General features: G+C 37.8%; 1 pseudogene; it reads left to right on the top strand.

The window, feature by feature from the left end:
• Positions 1 to 23,117, top strand: part of LOC122121580 — a 492,767-nt pseudogene that overhangs the window by 439,466 nt on the left and 30,184 nt on the right.

Here is a 23,117-nt window from a genome sequence, read left to right as displayed (position 1 = left end):
TTTTCTGTAGTGACTAAGATCAATTTACTTGATAAATGAATTGTATTAAATAAACAAAATGGTGATTGGCATTAAAAAGAAAGATCAGTTAGGTTGACATGATGAGGTAAAGAATTTAGATTTGCTGCTACGAAATTTGGCAGTCATTACACATTCCAAAATAAAAAAAAGTACATCTATATTTATGTCTAAAAAGTAACAACATTTATTAAGGCTTGGTGGCTTATGCCTATAATTCCAGCTATTTGGGAGACAGAGTTGAGGAATAAGGATCAAGGCCAGACTAGGAAAAGGGTAGCAAGGCCCTATTTAAAAAAAATAACTAAAGTAAAAGACCAGTTGGAGTTGTGGTTCATGTGGTAGAGTGCCTTCCTAACAAACAAGGCCCTAAGTTCAGTATTCTAGAAAGGAAAGGAGGGAGGGAGGAATGGAAGGATGGATAAAGAGGGAGAAAGAGAAAAAGAGTGGGAAAGAAGGCAGGCAGGCAGGCAGGGAGGAAGGCAGGAAGGCAGAAAGGAGGGAAGGAAGGAAGGAAGGAAGGAAGGAAGGAAGGAAGGAAGGAAGGAAGGAAGGAAGGAAGGAAGGAAGGAAGGAAGAGAAAGGGAGAGCACTGACAATTTGGTGAGTAGAATGAAGGCAGAAGGAAAGCAAGGTATGCTAAGGACTTTCTAACTTTCTATGAAGAATGTCACTGGAGATATGATTCATACTTTGACAGCTTTGTGATTTAATAGAAGGGAAAACACATAGTGAATGACTGAAGTTGGAAGGCACTAGAAGATACCAAAAAGTCATTCATTTAACATCCAAGAGATTTCACTGAAAGCATCTTATGTACCCAGCAGTGTGCTTATTGCTAAGGACAAAATGGCAAACCCAAGAAAATGGGGCTCCAGTGCTTCTGGAAAACAGTAGTGATCATTACAGTCATTTATCGAACAATTACTTAAATGTGCATGCGTCTTCCTTTGGACAATACTGTTTCCTGAAGACAAAGTCTGTTTTGAAAGAACTATTAAAAAATAAACCCAAGCTGGCTACTGGCGGCTCACACCTGCAATTCTAGCTACTCAGGAGGCTGATCTAAGGATTGTGGTTCACTGACAGCCTAGGCTGGAAAGATAGCTCGGGCTGGAAAGTCTTTTTATCTCCAATAAACCATCAAAAAGCCAGAAGTGGAGCTGTGGTTCAAGTAGTAAAGTGCTAGTAGAGCAATAAAGCTCAGGGACAGCACCAGGCCCTGAGTTCAAGCACCAGGACAAAACAAAAGAGAGAGAAAGAGAGAGGGAGGGAGGGAGGAGGGATGAGGAGAGGGACAGGGAGAGAGAGGGAGAGAGGGAGGGAGGGAGAGGGAGAAAGAGACAGAGACAGAGACAGAGAACCTCTAAGAGAAGATCTCACTTCATGTGAGATATGCAGGATGCATAACAGTTAACTAGGTAAAGGGCTGTTCAGGCAGAGAAAGAGCCCTGGGAAGGGCTTACAGGGAAGGGAGTCTGGTACAGGCTAAAGGTGAAAAGACTGCTGTGGGTTCCATGATGAATGGTGACTCCCTCAGATAGGAAGTAAAGGAAGAGAGCATGATGGTAATATTAGAAAGGAAGATTGCGTGTGCTGTATTTTGGAAACTTCACATTTAGAATGTCTACAAAACACGAGCTTATGTATCGATGGCAAGGAGGTAGATAGTAATGCTGATTAAAATGCTGGGTTCATCAGTGACCACATGGGGCTTTCATTTATGGCTTAGTAAGGTTGCCACAAAATAATCATAAAGAGAAAAGAAAAGTAGGCTAAAACTTGGACCTTAGAGAAAAACAAATGATTAAAAAACAAGTGAAGCAAAGTGAGGGACTATGATTTGGGAAAGGAAGGGAAGGGAACTCACAGAAATGGGGGAACAAAAGGTGGAACAATTCAGCAGTGATACTCACTAGGCACTATGTTGGAGATGAGCTTTACAACTTGGGAGGGAGGGATTTAGGGAGGGGGAAATGTGGGAGAAAAATGAGGGTGACACTGTTCAAAATAAAAATAAAATAAAATGAGGGAGTAATAGAAAATGCAAAGTAACAAAAAAACTAGAAGACAGATATAAGAGTGAGTCATGAGAGACAATGTCAGCTATTTCCAAAAACGCTGGTTCACCAGATCACATGTTACAGTCTGAATAAGTGTACACACGTTCAACACAGATGTCAAGCTTGGTCAAGTCACAGATCACAGGTAACTTTAGCTAAAGCAGATTGAGCCCAGGAGCCAGTCAGAAAAACTAGTGTGCAATTATAAAAAGCCAAGTTCTAGAAACTTTAAGAAACAACAACAACAAGAAAACATCTATTTCCATTTTCTAGCTCTTAGACACCCTTATACTTTTTATAAAGACTTGAGCCATCACTGAGACTGCAAAGTGAGATGCTGGGTATAGGAAAATTCATAGGGTTTTTTCTAGATAGCCTAATAGATTTTTTTTTTCTTTTTGGTCGGTCGTGGGGCCTTACCTCTGAGCCTGGTGCTGTCCCTCAGCTCTTTAGCTCAGGGCTAGCGCTCTACCAATTGAGCCACAGCGCCACTTCCGGCTTTTTCTGCCTATATAGTGTTGAGGAATTGATCCCAGGGCCTCATGCATGCAAAGCAAGCGCTCTACCACTGAGCCACCTTCCCAGACCAGCCTAATAGATTTTTAAAAAGCAAATATGATATAACTTGAGAGATGAATATTTTTGGTTTTGTGATTTTCTTGCACAATCGGATTTGGTTTGCAGAAAGGCAAAAGTTACACGTGTGGGGCAGATACCATCTTCTACACACAGCAGATTCCAGACGCGCATTCAGTGGTTTGGGTAGCTAGGCAAATACTCTTTCTTCAGTTCCGGTACTTTCCACTGGACTTTCACCTTCTCAGTCTGAACTTGTCTATTGGGGAAGCAAAGAATGTGGTAGAAGCATGTGCCAGCAAGTGTTTGTGTATTTCCAAACAGAACCAAAGAACGAAGGATGTAGACTGAATAACTTTGAATGTATTAAAAAGCAAATGACTCCCACAAAGTGACAGGTAAACATATATTTAAATGACAAGCTGTAATGAGGTATACGTAAAGAACTTATATATAAAGAACATATACATAAAGAACACAGGAACCATCAAAGCAATTGAGATAATACACATGTCCAATATCTCTCAGTTTCCTTTGTATCTCATTTTGTTGTGGGTTTTTGTTTGTTCTGTGATACGAACACTTAATGTGAGACCTACCCTCTTAGCTTTTTACTGGTTATTTTGGAGGTAAACAGAGAAGCTTTGGGACTTTCTTCCTGGTCTGGCCTTAAAACACATCCACTGAATCTCAGCCCTTACAGAGCTAAGGTTCCAGGTATCTTTAAAAATATTCATTATTTAATTTTCTAGAATACTAATCAACTCCAAAGTAGAAATATATGGCATAGTATGAGGTATATTTTTAAAATCTGAACAATGGATTGATTTTATTATAAGCAGCACATGTTTGCTGCCTTAGATTTTATCTCATTCCCTTTAATCAAATGTAACATACAGTAGATTAAATACATACTAAATATTACTTTTCTCTATCAGTTTGGCCCAACCTTCAAGACAGTAATGATATAGCTTAAAAAGCTACAATTTCTTGTGCTTTTCCAAAGTGACAGAAAACATGAAGTATCATCTCAGTGTTTAGACCAGGCACTGAGATGTGAAGAGCAAATGTCACTTGTCAAGGTCACTCTGTACTTGCAAAATGGAAAGGCCAGGTGTTAATCTGAAGCCTAAATTCTTATCCTCACATGATAATCCAGTATGACACTAACAGCTAAATGAAAGAAATTGGAGACAAGGTTACAACATATAACAAAACAAGAAAAAAGAACAACACACTAATATGTAGAAAGGAAAAAAAAAACTTGTTAAAATATGTGAAGCCAAAACTTCTTACGTGGTTTGGACATTTGTTGCTGCAGCTGAAAATGATTAAATTAAGAAATCCCAATCAAACCTTCACAGAATAACTTTTATCTTGGAATCAGTTTCCACATTACAATCATTTTTTTTATTACTTTCTTTTGTCTTGACTGCCTAGTTTCCCTTAATTCCCTCACTGTTCTGATTTTCCCTAAATATTTCTCTGTCTTCTTCTGTGACTTCTGTTGTTGATTCTCCTTCAATCTCTGACATTTTGAGTCTCACATCCTCCTCCCATCAGCCTTAACTAGACTGTGTGCGAGCCTAAACCAGTGAAATAGGAGAAAATATTGAACCCTACATAATTAACACCAATGTTATTATCCAATCACATACCTATTGGACACCAATTACTAGACAGCAAGAAAGAAAAAGAAAAGCTCTTTTCATGGACATTAGAGCAATCCCAAATTTGCTGTGCTTTTTCAGGCAATAACAATTTCTATGCAAATTGCTCCAACACTGGGGTTGCATTGGTTTAAAAAAGTCTAAGGTAACTTTGATAGGAAAATGACAACATTTGCAAATATCATCGGTAGCCACATCAAAAACAATGCTTGAGGTGCACAAAGTGAAAATAAAGAGTACTGCTGGCAGTCTACCCACACAGAAAGATAGCCATCACCACCAGAAATGTTTATCTCTCCAGGCAGAAGACTGAGTGCTTAGCAAACCAGGAACAATATCACAGGCCCTAAGAATTAGGGTGTGATCAAAGCAATCTGGAGGTCCCTGAAGGAACCAGGATATGAGCTAATACACATGTTTTCAAGATAAAGATGCACTCACATTCTGTATATGTAACAGATATATTCGATATATGGCCCATAGCATCCTAGCTTAAACCACACCCTTTGAGCTTCAAAGAAATTTAGAGAACTAAGCTAGGCATGGTGAGATATCTTGGTTATTATGGTTTTAAGGTCTGAAACCTTGAAATTCCTTACATTTCTTCCGAATCGAGATATTTAGATCCCGAGCCCTTTAATCTAACTAAAAAGAGATATTTGGAATGTCTGTGCACTCCAACCAGATTGAAGAGTTATTTTTCAATTAATACCACACTCTGAGGAATTTTCTGGCATCTGTCACTAAAGGGAGTAAACTGAAAGAAGATAAAATAAACTTTAAAAACATGAGAGAAAAAAAACAGCAGCACATTTTAATTAACTTCCGGTGTGATTTAAAAGACAGCCTTAACCACAAAATGTCAGTTTTCAAAATGTTGCTCTTTTTTTAACTTTTGCCAGACAGCATGACTCCACTGCCACTTATTAGAACTGATTTTTTGATGACTGCTTTAGTTCATAAATGGGAGGATATTCTGAAAAAAATCTCAGAAGAGCCAAAGATTATTGACATCAGTAACTTGTTTTAAATTCATCTAAACTAAAATATGAATAAGACTCTTAAAAGTGTAGGTCAAGGCCATATTCAAGTTGCTCTATTTCCCCAAGTGGCATATCACAAATTTCCCAGAGTCTTCAACAAAGGAAAGTCTCTAGCTCCCTAGGTGTATCTAATTAGTCTTCTGCCTCCTATATTCCTAATGTTTGCGTGATATCCTAACTACAGCAATAAAAAAGACTTGTAAACCATACCACCTATTTATTAGCATTTGGAGAAAATCCCCCATTATATCACCATTGTAGGTAAAAATTTCTTTATTTTAATGCAGTGTGTTCTATGTACTGTGTTAAACAGTCAAATGTTTGGGGGGTTTTACTGTATAAAAGATCAGATTGGGGCTGGGAAGGTGGCTCAGTGGTAGAGCACTTGCCTTGCATGCATGAGGCCCTGGGTTCAATTCCTCAGCACCACATAAGCAGGGGAAAAAAAGCCAGAAGTGGCGCTGTGGCTCAAGTGATAGAGCACTAGCCTTGAGGTGAAGAGCTGAGGGACAGTGCCCAGGCCCAGAGTTCAGGCCCACGACTGACCCCCCCAAAAAAGAGATCAGATTGCCTTGTATAACTATTTAATAAGAAAAAAGATGAAATTGTCAGCCGAGTGCCAGTGGCTCACACCTATAATCCTAGCTACTCAGGAGGCTGAGATCTGAGGATCACAGGTCAAAGCCAGCCTGGACAGGAAAGTCCATGAGACTCTTATCTCTAATAAAACACTACAAAACTGGAAGTCACGCTGTAGTTCAAGCGGTAGGGAGCTCACCTTGAGCTGAAGAGCGCAGGGATAGTGCCCAAGCCCAGAGTTCAAGCCCTACAACTGACTAAAACAAAAAACAAACAGCAACAACAACAAAAGATGAAATTGTATATTGGAAATACTTCTACTTCTATCAAAATCTTACTCAGAGTAGAAGTCTTATTCTTATGAAAAATCCATCTTTAAGACAGAAAAGTTGTACAATGAAATTAGAGCTATTTACAGTATGTAAATTGAGTACTTGTACTTAGCAAAGTTGGTGATACAATAATGAGATCTGCAGAAGTTTTACGCCACAAAAATTGACTCACCAAGTTGGCAATTTATTCAAGATTTCCCAAATCCGTTTTCAACTGTGACCTTAGCCAAATATATGTAAAGTTCTGATGATGATGTAGAGTTGTTTACTGATTAGCTATCTGAAGAATAAGCAATGCTTATATTTTGTTCGTTAACCTGGATAGGGTTTACTTGCCATAGTTGTTCTATTCCTCCACTCTTCATTACCTGAGGGAAGATACCATCATAAAGAGGCTTGTTTAGCTCACAGCTATGGAGACTCATGAGCATTGAGTCAGTAGCATTCACTTGGTTCTCCTGGGGAACTCATGACAAGTTCAAGGAATACATCTAAGAGGGAGAGACCCATCATCAAACCAGCCAGCAATACTAGGACAATTCTGGATTCAGGTTCACACCTAACAATTGTCTCTCATGAGAGCTCAGGAAACATCAGAGAGCTACCTTACTCTCTCCTAAAAGGCAGGGCCTTCAATGATCTCAGCACTCCTGACTAAGTTAGTTGGCTTAGTTTCAACACTGCCTTGCACACTGCCACACTAAGGACCAGACTCCCTACACATTCAAGGCCATAGCAATTATATATTGGTGAAAATGTAGCAGCCTTTTTAAGAATTGTATTGAAAAGCATGGTAACATGAAGCCTTCATTCCTATAGGAGGTGTAAATCAGGTATGTGAGAAGTGAATCCTAATAATGCAGTTCTTCATTCACTGTCACTGGCAATGATTCAGTCCACCTTAGGACTCATTCTGGGAGTCACCTGACTAAGCATAGACATCCACTATCCTTCTTATGAAAACATCAGTGGAGAAGGCAGACAATAATATTGTTTACCTTGGGGCCTTACTCAAATGTCAGACTTAGGAGGAAAGATAAGGAGCTCCACATTTTTATGTGTTTTTGAAAAATGATTGAAATTTTGAGGACTGAAGTATTTTCTTACATGGCTATGAACATTAATTGCCTCCCCACAGGTTGAAAGAATGAGGTCATAATAATTAATGTTCACATGTGAAAATGGAACTAGGAAAATTGAGGGGAAGGATGGGGTTGAGATGGGGGAGAACAATGAAAGGGATAACATTGATCAATATGAGTTGTATTCTTAAATCAATATGTTTACCTTTGGTATAACTACTTTAAAACAGTTTTCTTAAAAATTTACCTCTCTTTCATATTGTTTCCCTCTCCTTTTGACATCAAGCCTGAATGGGAATCAGGCAGCAGATTATAATGCCCTTCTTCTTGACTGGCCAGACTCAGAATTGATTCTGTTTCTGCAAGGTTGTTCAAACCAATGGCATATATGGAACTATGGAACTATATGGACCAAACTTCCCTAGGATCCAGACCTTTCCTTAGGCGGTAGCTGGCAAAACAAGAATCACCTGCCCCAAAAAGTACATAAAACACCTTTTCCTGCCTGTCAAGTACACAGAAATGTGGCCCATTTCTTGATATATAAAGGGGAAAGAAAGGATCAAAAGCCCAACTTGCAAATGAGTCCTCCTACTTTTGCCCATATTACTGAAAAACTACAAAAATATAAAAGCAAAGTATAACCTATTATCAAAAGAAAGACTTCACAACAAGCAGGACCAAAATCAAATGCTATGTGCTACTCTTGGTAATGCTTCTCAAGGCCTATCTCAAAAGAGCTGTGGGTACTACCTCTTCCTGCCTTTTCCTCCCTCCTCTAAGTTCCAGTGCCAGCCACTTACTTAAGCTTACAGTAGATCATTTTGATGATTAATATTGGTTGTCAAATTAATTGGATTGAGAGTTCCTAGGTTAGTAAAGTACAGTGTGTGTGTGTGGGGGGGGGGGCAAGTACAAGAGGATTAACTAAGTAGGGAAGCATGGGGTGGGGGAGGCTGTTTTAAATGTGGGCCACATCATCAGACATCCTGGAAGCCCAAATGGAATACAAGAAAACAGCTGAATGGCACAGGCTTGCTTCTTTCTGCTTCCTGGCTACCATGATATGAGCTCTTCTCATCATACTCTACACAACATGATGAACTGAAACCTCAAAAATTGGGAGCCAACATATATCTTTAAGTTATTGCCTCAGATTTTTGTCACAGGGTTGATAAATTTGATCATATTTTATAAATGGAACCAGAGAAAGGAGTTGCTGCTGTGGTTTTACCTGACGTGCAGTTCTGAAGCCTTTGGAACTGGTTTGTAGACAGACTTTGTAAAAGTGAGTGAAGTGGCCAAAAGTGCCCGTGGTGTTGCAAGCCGAGCTTAAAGATGAGGGGCTAAGTACCTAACAGTTTCAGATGGGAACAAGGTCTCTGATAGAGATGGGACTAGGGGCTATGCACAGTAGAGTCTGACATTTAGCTTTATAACATTTTGGGTTAAAGGGAGAGAAATTAATTTGGTAGAGGAAATTTGGGGGTAATGCAGTATTTGAGCTGTGTTATTGCTGGCTTGTTTTAGTCAAGTTTACAATGAGAATGGGGAGCAAAAAGCAGACCGAAAATATTTTCTAAACTTGCAGCTTGGTCAGAAAATGTGCCTGTAAAGTTGCTACCAAGAAAAATGTGACTGGAGATTTACAATAATCAAAGAGAAGCTGTCCTTGAGTCTCCAGGGTACTTTGAACTTGGCCTTTGGACAATATGGGAACTGTTAAGACACTGTGAGGACATGGCCAGGCTCTGGGGACTAACGTCTGTAATCCTAGCTACTCAGGAGGCTGAGATCTGAGGATCATAGTTTGAAGCCAGTTGAGGCAGGAAAGTCCATGATATTCTTATCTCCAAACTACTCAGAAAAAGCCAGAAATGGGGTTGTGGCTCAAGTTGGATAGCACTAGCCACTAGTTTAAGGACAGTACCCAGGCTCAGAGTTCCCCCAGGACCAGGAAAAAAACAAAAAAAGGTTCTGAGAACTGCTGGAAACAAACTGAGTGAATTTTCCATTATAAGATGGAAGGTTTTGGAGGCCAGAATGTTATGGCTAAAGGAAATATGTCCAAATATCAAATTAACAAGGGATGGATTTGTGATAGTTAATCTTGATTGTCATCTTGGCTCTAATTGAGACATACCGGGAAGAAGAATAAGTCATCCCCCTTGTTACATATATGAGTGAGGGGTCCCCACAGAGGATGCACTAAGAGAAAGAGATGAACTCTGAATTTGTGTGATACCATCAATAGGGGCCCAGATAGCATGAAAAAGGAAAGGAAAAGGAAGCCAAAGGAAGCGTGCTAGCACAGGCCTATATCTGTCTGCTTCTTGGCCACCAAGATACGTGGTCCTCTGTTCTATTACGCCTTCTAGGCCATCATAACCTGAACCTCTGAGTCAAGACAAGTCCTTCCTCCCCTAAGTTGATTTTGGAGTTATTTCGTTACAGAGATGTAAATTTAGTAATAATACACTTGCTTTATCTTTGGTGCTTGCTGCTCTTTCACCAACACTGAGAACAGGGTAAAGAAAATACCCTTTTCCAATCTAGCCTCAGAAAGATACAACAACAAAGCCCACAATGACTCCTTTGATGAATCTAACAACTGTCACTTCATAGCTTCTCCTTTTCCTGTGTATGGGGTTGAGCCTACCGACAGGGTTAAATATTTCTTTCTAGAAGGGAAAGGGGAGAAGAAAACTCCTCTGCTTGTGACTGTGAAATCCCTCACTTAACTTCAATCCTTCCTCCGGTAGTCCACAAGAGTCTTTAAACATCTTAGCTTCCAAAGAACAGACAAAAAAAGGTAAAAATCAACTCAGTTCACAAATCTTCTACTCTGTTTTTTAGCTTACAATATTTACACTTCTGTAGAAATAAGATGAGGAATCCAATGATTAGGAAACAGGCTAGAATTATTAGCCATGAGCATTTTAGATTTGTAGTTCCCATGCTCAAGACTTTGTTTGCTCTGAATGCCTCATTCTAGAGTGAGATTATTTCCTCAAAGGCAGGAGAATGTAAGGTATTCAGACAATCTTGAGATGGAATGTTTTTAAAGCTTTTCTATTACATAAGTGAACTATTATTCGATAATTTGAGGAGTGTTCATTCCTTTGTTCTAGAAAATTACTACAATGAGCTTTTTAATATCATACAATTTCTCTTCAACAACAGTACTAGGTCTGATTTCAACTCCAAGGGGCCCAAATTTGTTGAGAATGAAGTCACTAATAGTAATATGGGAAAGGCAGAGATGCATCTCTACAGATGACTTTGTGTTTGAAGAAAATATGCTTAAGCAAGAGAAGGAAAAGAACAGTGAACAGATGTGCCGCTGCCTGAAACGGAAAAAAAAAAGATGGAATTATTTTTTTCATATCTGTTTTGTATCTGGCAACTTCACCAGATTCTTATTAATTCTAGTAATTCTCCAGTTAAATGTTTGGCATATAATTATTAATTGCTCAGTGTAAAACTTTATGATGTTTATTTAAAGATAATATCTTTTTAAAGTCACACCTCTTTTTAGTTCCTACTTTATTACTTTACGAGACAGCAACTTTCTTATTCTTTTTATTTTAGTTGAATGGTGAAAAGAATATTGAGTTTCTTGAGTCATTTTGAGAAATACAGAATTGAGTACAAAATGTTAATGACAGAGAAAGTGAAAAACTGTTGCACTAAGTATAATGCAGTGACACATGAAGTAGGATTAGTAAAAAATATATTCGCAAAGAGAAATAGCTAAGTAATATTTCATAAGTTAAAAATAACTGGTTGGACAAGATATGTAGGAAATAAAAAAAAAACATACTCCACAATTTTATCATGCACTTTGGTAGATGGATCAATAGTAATCAAGATTATTTATTGTTATAAAAACTGAAAAGTATTATAGTATGGAAAAAGAAAAAATACTAAAAAAGGGGATGAAACAAATTATCAAGAAAGAGAAGCGTGAGAGGAGATGTTTGAAGAGGGTGAATATGATTAAATGACTCATTCATGTCTATAAACAATAGAGGAACAAAATCTGTTCAAATTGTTTTAAAAGGCAGGGGTGTGTGTGTATAAGAAACAGTGTTAGAAGAGGTGAATTTTTTTGAAGAAAAAGAGGTAACTTTGATCAAAGCTATCACAGTGTATATTTAAATATCACAATGAAACCCCTTTGTATTATTAATATATGTCAACAAGATAATGAATCATCTACCTTCTCAGTTTATAAACAATGCATATTGATCAAGATAAATCAGCACATAATAGTCTACCATGATTTCACACAATCTCATAATAATGATATTTGTATAAAGCTTCCATTCTGAATTAACTTGAAACATGTAGTTTGTAGAGATAACATCTAGAACAATGCTGAGGGATTACTGTTGCTAAAATAATTTAAAAAACAAAAAACTCACAAATTAGTTCCAATTTGGAAAAAAAAAAAAAGTTTTCTATGATCTCAATTGCTAATCATTATCCAACATTCATTCCCTTGCAAATCCCTTTCTACAGAACCAAATCCACCTCTAGCCTCTACAGGCAAACATGTACTATACCCTTCCATATTTACACATCATTTTCAGTCCATCCTTGTACATAGATGAGACCCTGTTTACCCTACGGAGCAAGCTTTGAGCCTTTCCGTGAAGCAGAGGACTAATAGGAAGAGGAGAAGAAATTGGGAATGAAGACAAGGTTCTAGAGAGGGAAAACCTCCCCGTTTTGCACTTGGTGACCAATGAGTAGGGAGACCAGATCCGGGAGTGCACGGCAGCGCCCTTCCATGACTGTCTGCATGTCCAGCACAGGTCAACAGTATCCATTCTCAAAACTCAGGAAGCAGTATTGCTCATGGCATGGATGAATCTGCTCTGTTTTCACACACACCCAAAATAAAAATAAAGTACTTCTTGTGCTCTTCCCCTTCTCCCTCCAAGTCACTACCTTCCTTAACCAAACTCATTTCCTTTATTTAAAGGAAGAAAAACAGTGGCTTTTATTGCTTGCAAAAGCAAACCACAATGGAAGTTGTAGTTCATTTTTCTTTTGTTTCAAGTTCACTGATTATTCTTCTGGACAAGTGAGAAACTTCTGTTTTGCTTTGTTTGTGGTACTAGAAGTTAAACCCAGGGCCTTACACAGGCATGTGCTCTGCCACTGAGAGTTAACACCTCGTAGACCACACATGGAAATTCTGAACACACACACACACACACACACACACCAACATCAACAACAATAAAAAACACTTCATGAGACTAATTTAACATTGAATGTGATAAATCACAAATCAGTATGGTTTTCTTTTTCTTTTTTTTTTTTGTCAGTGGTAGAGCTAGAAGTCTGGGCTTACGTGTTATCTCCTCGCTCTTCAGCTCAAGGTGAGGTCTCTACCGCTTGAGCCACAGTGCCACTTCTGGTTTTCTAGTGGTTTATTGGAGATAAGAATCTCATAGAATTTCCTGCCTGGGCTAGATTTGAACTGTGATCCTCAGATCTCAGCCTCCTGAGTAGCTAGGATTACAGGCATGAGCCACTGGCGCCTAGCTACAAATCAATATGTTTACTGATTTGTATGTTTACCACTAAGGTTTTTCATATATGTCTACTGTAAAAAAAAAAAAATTAAGTTATTTCAAAAACTATAGTCATTCAAAAGTTACAGAATAACTTGAAACTTTTGTAAAGTAAACGTGTTTTGGAGAAGCAATTTAAGTTTCCTTATGTTGATATTACAAGTATTTTTTCCTCGTTGCATCCACCCACCTTCTAATCTTATAATCCATTGTTTTTCCTAACTGTTCTTCTGTTTTCCAATGGTCCAAAGATCATTACCACAGTAATGGAATAGAGAAGACAGACTGGTCTGAATTTGGTCAATTCAGGGAGGCCAGTTTCATGTGTCTTTCTAAGCTCTCAACATTTATGTCTGTTGCTAATGATTTTATTCCAGACTCTGATCATGTTTTGATAATACTAGGGGAAAAAACAGCACGTGAAACCTCTATTTCTATTTGCTTGCTCTGTTCACTCAGACATCTGCAACAAATGTATTATGAAATAGTTTTCCTTGGCACAGTTTTTGAGAAGTAATTTTTCCTCTTTTTTAGTTTCAAGACATCGTCTTAGGTAACTCTCTGAGACCAGGCTCTCAGATGTAGCTGTTGCTCGGACATACACTAGACACCTCATCAAAATTAAGGCATTAGCTTCTATCTTGCCCCAATAGGAAAACAGAATAGTAAAACAATAGACAAAGAGCAAGCAGTTACAAAAATATCTGAAGAACTTTTATTTGGAATAAACAGTCTTCAAAACTTGATAATATGAAAACAAAGAACTGAGTTAAAATATAGACAGAAGATCTGAACAAACACTTCACCAATAATCTATACAGACAGCAAATAAACACATGAAATGACAACTCAACATGGTTAGTTACTAGGAAAATGTAGATTGAAGTCAAGCACTGAGCCAGCTACAGCTCTCATATATTGCTAGTGAGGCTGCAAAATTGTAGCAAATGGTTTGTTAATGTCTTTGAATATTAGACATACACTAGTTATATGACCTAACAAGCTAAGTCTCTGTACATACCCCAGGGAAACAAAGACCTTGTCCCCACACAAAGCCTGTATACAAAAGTTTATAGTGGCCTTATTCATAATCATGAGAAACTGGAAGCAACTCAAATGCTGTTCAGTGAGTATCTAGATAGAAAAATGCAATATATATATATATATATATGTATATATATATATGTATGCATATATAATCAAAATAGATACGAAAATTTTAAAAGAACTGAAATATCATTGCATGCAAAAAATGGATTAAAATAAGTGAAAGAAGTGAAATTTCATGTAAATTGTTCCTTATATGATACTATGTAGAAGATACAAATTTCAAGGTAGAGTTTCCTTTAGGTAACAGTGAAATCAGGATCAGTGGTTACCATGGATTACAGACAGACACTGAGATGAGGTCTACTACAAAAGGGCATTTTGGCAGAACCATAGAAACAAAAATATCATGATACTGGCACCAAAACTGACATGAAGATCAAAGACATGACATAGTCAATACAGGAGTGAATGGATGCAACTACAGACAGTTGAGTTTTGACAAAGGAGCCCAAAGCATCTATGGAAGGAAAAAAACAGTATTCTCTTCAACAAATAGTATTGGGAAAACTGGATATGTACATAAAGAAGACTGAAACTAGATCCTTATCTTCCTGTGTGTACTAGTTATCAATTCAAAGTGGATCATGGGTCTTAACGTAAAATCTGAATCCTTGAAACTACTATCGGAAAGAATAGAGAAAGACTGGTACATACAGGCAATAACTTCTTGACTAGAACTCCAAATGTCTGGAGAGTAAGAGCAAAAATTGACAAATGGGATTGCATCAAACCAAAAAGTTCCTTCACAGCAAAAGAAATGGATGTTCGACTGAGGAGACAACCTACTGAATCAGAAATCATCTTTTCCATCAATACAATTGAGGACAGATTCACAACCAAGAAATGCAGGGAGATTGAAGACTTAATCATCAACTCAACCCATAAATGTGTACATGAACTGAACATACAATTTTCAAAAGAAGAAGTACAAATGGCTAATATATACATGAAGAAATGCTCAACATAGCTGGCCATAAAAACTGCAAATCAAAATGACATTGAGCCTTTAGCTCACTGCAGTGAGAATGGGCACCCTCAAGAACACAAATGACAACAAATTCTGGTGAGGTTGTGAAGAAAAGGAACCCTACTATACACTATCAATGGAAATATAAACTAGGGCAACCACTATAACCACTGTGGGCAGCACTCTGGAGGTTCCTCAAAAAAATAACCTAAGAATAGCCGGGCACTGGTGGCTCACATTTGTAATCATAGCTACTCAGGAGGCTGAGATCTGAGGATCACAGTTCAAAACCAACTCAATCACAAAGACTGTGAGACTCTTATCTCTAGTATGTTGAGGAGGTAAAACCACTGGTATTCTAATGATGCTGACACGTTGAGACTCACAGAAAAGTTAATTTAACACAAGATAAATTGAAACTATTTTAGCGAGAAATTTTTCTAGAGTAAAAGAATCTAAAAATAGAAAACAATGTCAATGCATGAATCTATTACAGGATATTTTATTGTTGTTTCTATTGTTTTAACAAGAATAAAAGGCAATTTGAGAGCCAGGTGCTGGTGGCTCACACCTATAATCCCAGCTACTCAGGAAGCTAAGATCTAGAAGATTGAAGTTTGAAAGTAGTCCAGCAGAAAAATCATGTGAGAAATACCCTCTCTCTGTAGAGATTGAATAGGAAAATCCCCAGTGTGTTTAAACACACTAAAAGACTATTTACCTAGTTAAAAGAGTATTTACTCTGAATTACTGATTGCAATAGACTGGCCAAGAAAAGTTAAGTTAATGATTAGATTCTAATATAACAAAAAGTGTATAATAATGGGAATAAGCATCTTGCATTTTAATCATAGTTCACTATATTGGTCACATCTCAATAATGTCTCAATAACCTAAATATAATTATAAAACATTCTAGAAAAGGTAAGCACAAGGTACATGGCCTGGTGAGGGGTCTGGAAGGACAGTAAAAGTGTATTTGTATTTTTCCCCAGAAAATTTAGGTAAGGCATAAGACAACAACTAGCAATGCCAGTGTTATGGAAGTTAATATCAAATAAAATTGCTAAAAGAACTAGATTTATAAAAGAAAATTGTGTAAGTCTTACTGAAGCATTTGACTCCTGTGTACATACATAATTTCAACTCAAACAAAAACTGATTTTTTTTTTCTTTTTTGTTGGTCATAGGGCTTGAACTCTGGGCCTGGGCGCTGTCCTTCATCTCTTCAGCTCAAGGCTAGCTCTCTACAACTTGAGCCACAGTGCCACTTCTGGTTTTATAATGTTTTGTTAGAGATAAGAGTCTCACAGACTTTTCTGCCTGGGCTGGCTTTGAACCCTGATCCTCAGATCTCAGCCTCCTGGGTAGCTAGGATTACAGGCGTGAGCCGCCAGCACCTGGTTCAAAAACTGAATTTTAAATTCTTTTGAGAAATAGTTTCCCTTACCAAACAAACAAAAATCTGTAGAGTTTATAAAAGTGACTCTAATTCATGAATCCCCTGCAGGATTTCACTCACTAGAAATTAAAATCTATTTCATTTCACAAATATTTGAATGTAGGTTGGACTGCTAGTGCAATCTAGGGAAGTATTTGCATGACCTAGGCCTCTCACACACCTAAGCATATATTTAAGTTAACTGATTGGAAGATAAGAGATACACAGGCCACAAGTATGATCCCCAGTCCTCCCAGAGAAAGGCATCTCATGTCCAGGGTCAGCTAATCTTCAGAAATGTGAGTGATCCCAGCCAACCCCAGTATAAACAGATTCACCAAAATCTGGGACTATACCAGTGCCCATTGAGCTAAGGCATTGATATTTGGGGTACATTCCTACTCAATAGCATTTTAGCAATAGATTTATACCATCTATTTTATGAGGCAACAAAGCCCTTCAACTAAAATGAGGTGTGATATAAGCCCAGTCACCAGGGCTCCTTCATCTCTAGTAAGGGGGGAGTGGAGGAGGAGAAGAAGGAGGTGGGGGAGGAGGAGGGAGGGGGGAGGAGGAGGAGGAGGAGGAGGAGGAGGACATAGTTTGATGTCTTCACCTTGTCTCATTGACATTCATTTCTAGGAATAACCCTGTCTCTCATGCTGAGCTGACTTTTGTGGTTGAGGAATTAAATGAAAGCTCAAATGCGACAGTCTTAGAAGGAAGGAAATGGTCCCTGTTAACTAAATCATTAGACTTTCAGTAAACACCAGTATGTTCATACAAACCCCATCTTGTAGGTCTCTGCATGCATTTAGATTTTCATTCAGTTAGTCATTCTGAGACATGCTTGTTGCACCATTTATATAGTCAGTTCTCTTCCCCCTAATTGGTAAAGAGAGGGAAAAACTCTTTGAGTTTCATAGCCCTTAGACTCAGACTTAGTCTGAGAAAACACTCCCCCCCCAAGCACTTTGACTTTTTTTAATAGCCCTATCAAATCATTGTAAAGGTCATGATTTACATAAAGTGTTTAGAGTGTTTGGCAATTCATTATTTTGGAGGTGGTAATTGGTGCTGTTATTAATGTTTGTGCTAAAGCACTTGAGCCACAGTGAAATGATATTATTAATATCACTTACTCAAATCTGAAGGAGGAGAACAGAGGCTCCTTACTCTTACTTACCCACAGTATAGTCCTACCAGCATTCACCAAACCCTGTGACCATTGAATCTGACAGCTGGAGGCAATAAAAGGGAAGTGAACTAGAATTATGACACTCACCAAGATTTTCTGAGTTCCTTGTACCTGCTAGGTACTTTTCGTGGGTTTTTGTTCAGTAAAAATTTTATTGCAATAGTCTTATAAAATATATACAATATGCTTTCTAATAAAATCCCCATTTATTGATTTAAAAACCAGACAGCTTAACTGACTTGCTTCAAGCCACACACACAATCAGCAGCCTAACTTGGGTGGAATTAGAACACTGTTGCCTCTTATGTCAATGTCAAGCTCATAGAACTCATAAACTTTATACACCATGTTAGAGAGTTTGCCCCCATGAAAGTTAGAATGTTTGTGATTTTAAGTAAGCATCACTATCCACAATACTGTGAAATTTGTGAAATTATGTAATCACTTAATCACAATAAAGAAGTAAAAAATTCTTAAGGATATCTGTTTGTATTCCTGTTAAATAAATCTTCTATTAACCATGGGAAAAAAATGGAAGTCCTACCAATGTGCAATTAGCATAGTGCAGGGCTCAGTTAGGGACAAAGATAGGAAAGCCTCATCAAAAATGGAGAACCACTACAGCCTAGTGATTAAGAAAGTAGCTGTAGGGTCACACAGTCTAGATCAGATGTCCAGATTGACATTCAATAGCCATGACAAATATTAGCCTTTGCCTTGATGCTAAACCCTCCCTCTCCTCCTCCCTCCCTCCCCTCCTCCTCCTCCTTCCCCCTACCCTCTTTCTTTTGCTGGTCTTGGAGCTTGAACTCATGCCTGAGCTTCTTTTGCCCAAGGCTAGCACTCTATCATCTGAGCTACAGCTCCAATCCTAGCTTTTTAGTAGTTTATTGGATATAAAGATATGAGTCTCAGGGACTTTGCTGCTCAGGCTGGCTTTGAACCACAATCCTCAGATCTCAGCCTCACGAATAGCTAGAATTGCATGCATAAGCCACCAGTGCACCATCTAGAGCTTTCCTTTTTTAAAAGTGTAATACAATACTACTTATAGTAGACTTGAACCTCATCATGTGGCTATTCAAGATAACAAGAAGGGCTGATGTATAGAATACTTTAGCTGGGTGAGTAGAATTTCAAAACAAATCCTTCAAAATTAACTAAATTGAGGAAAAGAAAAATAGATTCTTGGTAGGAAGTCAGTGCTCTTTACTATGGCCTTATCATTGGGACCTTTGAATCCTCCTGCCAAAAGAACACATCTGCGTCGTATGCATATATACACAGACATATAAAGTATTGTGCATTCAAGGTAAAATTTCAAGGATACAACTCCTTCAAACTCCTTACAGTTTAACAAGATGAATACCAGGATGCTGAAACATCTGCTGTCCTGAGAAGAGGAGTGAAGAAGAGGTAGGGAGAAGCATGGAGAGAGAAGGGTGGATCAATATGGTCATAACATTCAATGTTCATATGGGAGAATGGAGCCAGGTAAATTGAGGTGATGGGTGGGATTGGAAGGGATGAGGGACAATGGTGGAAGGGGTGACATTGATCAAGAGGCATTCTATTCATAAACTGATATGTTGAATTGAAGCTCCTGTATACAACTACTTAATGATTAGTTATAATAATAATAATAACAACAACAACCACACTCTATAGGGGAGAGCCCTGTGTCTTCCCCAACCATTTCATCTAGCACCAGTGTACTATTTTCCCATCATGTCCAGATACTGTTCATTTTGGTGACCTATAAACTCTGAGAATTCTGCATCCAACACACTTAACACACAGGCAGAAAAGGAGTGATACAGCCAAGTTTAAAAAGAAAAACTCCAGTAGAGGAATGGGAAGCATGGAAAACATACCACATTCACTAGCTTTGGCACTGATAAAACCCAGCTGCGCTGAGCTGAAAAGATGCCCAGCCCTGGCAGTGAAATCATTTCTTTCCTTGGCCCCTCTGGTAGATTCTGGTTCTACTTTATGCAAAAATATTCTCATTCATTACCCGGACCTTTGGCTTTTTCTCCTGGAATATTTCCCCTTGTTCACTATCATCCATGGCCACAGTCAACTGGGTCTGGGAAGGTCTGACTTTGGAAATCTGCATGGCTTTGAGAGCCCACCTCCAACTGGGAACCAAGATTCCCTTAAGGGATTGCATTGCAAAAGGGCAATACAGGTCAACTTTGAGGTCTCTTTGCCAATATCATCTTAGAAGAAATGTTTGTTTCCAATTACTTTCAAACACAATTAGCTAAGATCTTGTCTATATTTATTTTTTAAGTCTAGTGACTCTTATTTTTTTCTTTTCTATATTTTCTTCTCTTCTTTATTGCTCTTTTCCAAATAAAAGGAGAGTATCTGGATGACATTTCATAAAGTGGGTTTTATTATCTTTAAGTCATTGTATAAAGGGGTTTCAATTTTACATCTTAATTTATGTACAATGCATCTTGATCAAGGCCATCCCTTCCATCATTCTTCCCTTCATCTATTCCCAATCCCACATACCCCCTCCTCAAGGTTGCATTTTCACATATTGAGTGATGATAATAGACAGACAGATATAGATATATATATATATGAGTGGTTATACAGTATTTTGAATATTATATAATTTGTGTGTTCATATAAGAACTAGCATTCATATAATTCATAATTTATGAATATATAATATATTAATATACAATATATGAATGTTATTACTGTATTCGCCTACCCTTCCTTGTTCCATTTGTCTATCTCCCTTCCCCTTGAGTGTTAGCCCCCTCTGAAAAAACATGTTTCAGCCAGCCTGGTATTCATTTTTTTTAACTAGTTAAATTAGTTGTTCAAAGGAGTTACACCACCAAAATCTTCCCCTGAAGATATCATACTTCACAGTCAATATATTTGTGTATGTGTGTATAGCTTTGAATATATTTTCACATATATTTATCATTAGATGTTTCATAAAGGAATCAAAAAAATATATGTTCAGGAAAAAAGGTAACTTCTTCAACAAATGGTTTTGGGAAAACTGGATATCTATATGCAGAAGACTGAAATTAGATCCCTGTCTATCACCTTGTACTATATCAATTCAAAATCAAGTCAAAGACCTGAACGTACAACTTGAAACATTGGAACTACTATAGAAATGTGCAGGAAAAACATTAGACCTCATTGACAGGTAGGAACTTCCTGGGGCTCAGCAAGTAGGAGAGACAATTGACCAATGGGATTGCTAAAAAAATGTCTACATGGTGAAAGACATAGGTACTAAGCTAAAATACAGCCTACAGAATGGGAGATCTTTGTCAGCTATACATCTGACTAGGGCCTAATATTCAGAATACACAGGAGCTCAATTACAAACCCCCAAAGAATCCATAACCCAATTAATCAATGGGCAAAGGAGCTAGTGTCTTCTCAGTCATAGCAAAAATGGCCAATAAACACATTAAACACATAAAGAAATGCTCAACATCTTAAAGGAAATGACATTTGGGCCTTCTTCAGGATAAGAAACCTAGATCCATATTTTCAATGTAGTTCTCACTATCTCCAGAGAGCTTTCATTAATAATCAACCAACGAGAGAGTATTATCATTCATAATTGCTGTCAGGAGCAGGCTGTCTCAGACATTCAACATCTATGACAGGAGGCACTGACAACTTACACAGACAGCCTCTCAAGAAAAGAGGAGTTTCCTGTCTCTGCTTGATGTCTAACCTTCTGTAGTCTGAGCTCATCTCTCACTCCCATACAACTTTGCTGAAAATATCAAGAAAAAGCAACATTGGGAAATTTCCCCCCATTTCTCCACTACCTTAGCTCAAATTCCTTTGTGGTTTTCTTCCAAACAACAGTGGATGATACAGTTTTCAGGTATTTTCCTAACTCATAATAAGAAGTATTTATTGTCCAGTCCTCAATATGTAAGTTTCCCATTCCCATGCAAATACCTGCTCACCATGAATGCAGACCCCATTCTGTTGCTGCCTCTATCTCCAGTTGCCAAACTACATGCAGAGTGATTCAGTTTGCTGTTATATAAGCAAAACATACAAGTGTAACAGGGTTTTAAACAAGAGAGGGATTTTTTTTTCTATCACAGAAAAACAAAAACCTCAGGAAACAAATATGCCAAAGATTCCTCTAAAATAGTTTCATTCTTTAACCTTCTCACGTCATATTGCCCTAATCTACTCAAGGAACCAATAAAAACACTAGCACCTTGGCCAGTACCCTTGCTATGAATAACAAAGCCTCCTGTCTCTGATCCAGAAGGTTTGTGGCTTCTTTCAGCATCTAAGAAGTTGTGATAGGATAACATCTCAGTGTAGGAGAGATTATTAGCTAATATTTGTATTATATATTATATAAATATATAATGTTATATGTTTAATATATACTTACTGTCTGTTTTATGTGTCAAGAATTATATATAACTATATATAATACATACGTAATTGTATATAAATATATATGCATAATTCTTGACACAGCAAACATTAGTTGTATTTCCAAAATGAAAATGATGCTGAGGAAATAATCACGGCTACCTACAATCAAACAGTTGATGGAATCACTTGTCTTCATCTTCCTAGCATATAGCATCCCACCTATAGATCTCTCTGTGGAACCAGAAATGCATAAACCTTGTGCATAGTGCTTATTTGTCTTAGCAACAGGGCCGGCCACCAGAATGAGGCAAGTTTGGCTTCCAAGGCACAAAATTTAAGGAAACTCTCAATCTCGGGTGCTGAGCCTGAGATATTATGATGTCAGGCCTTGTCCTGAATAGAATAAGCCTGTTGTGTTGTCTTATCTATCTAAAATAGTCAAACTCCCAGCAAAGAATAGGTTATTACTGGGGCTTGGGAACAGGGAAAAGTGGACTTGCTATTCATTGGTACAAGGTTTCAGTTATATAGTTGAATTCATCCAGAATATCTGCTGTATGACATTGCACTTGTACTTACCAATGTTGGTACTTTAAACAATACTGATATTAAGTTGTGAAGAGGGTAGATCTCAAGCGTTCTTCCCAAAGTGAAATGTACAATGCAGACACTCAGGTAGACTCACTGAAGTCAGAGGTTACAAATTCAGGTTCATCACCTTATCTGCCTTCTGACTGATGTCCTTCTCATCCAGAAGGGTCCTCCTTCCTTTTTCACCAAAGTCTGTGCCCAGTAATCCCCAACACCAGCAGCAGATAACTGCAAACAACAACACTATGCTCCTAGGGCTGTTTGAAATCTTCAAGTAAGTTTCTGCTAAGGGAAGGGACACGAATGATAGAATCTCAAGTATTTTAGCTAGGACTTTATTCAGTGTGCCATATTTGGAAGAGTATTTCTATTTGGAAAAGACACTGTTAAAATACCTTTAAGATATAAGAATTAGACTCTTAGATAGTTACCTACCATGTTTCTCCCTAAATTTTATG

This window comes from Dipodomys spectabilis, unplaced genomic scaffold (genome assembly GCF_019054845.1).
Source record: "Dipodomys spectabilis isolate Male_0828 unplaced genomic scaffold, ASM1905484v1 ptg000190l, whole genome shotgun sequence".
Classification (NCBI taxonomy): domain Eukaryota; kingdom Metazoa; phylum Chordata; class Mammalia; order Rodentia; family Heteromyidae; genus Dipodomys; species Dipodomys spectabilis.
The sequence above is the reverse complement of the archived record's forward strand: the minus strand, read 5'-3'. Positions and strand labels throughout refer to the sequence as shown.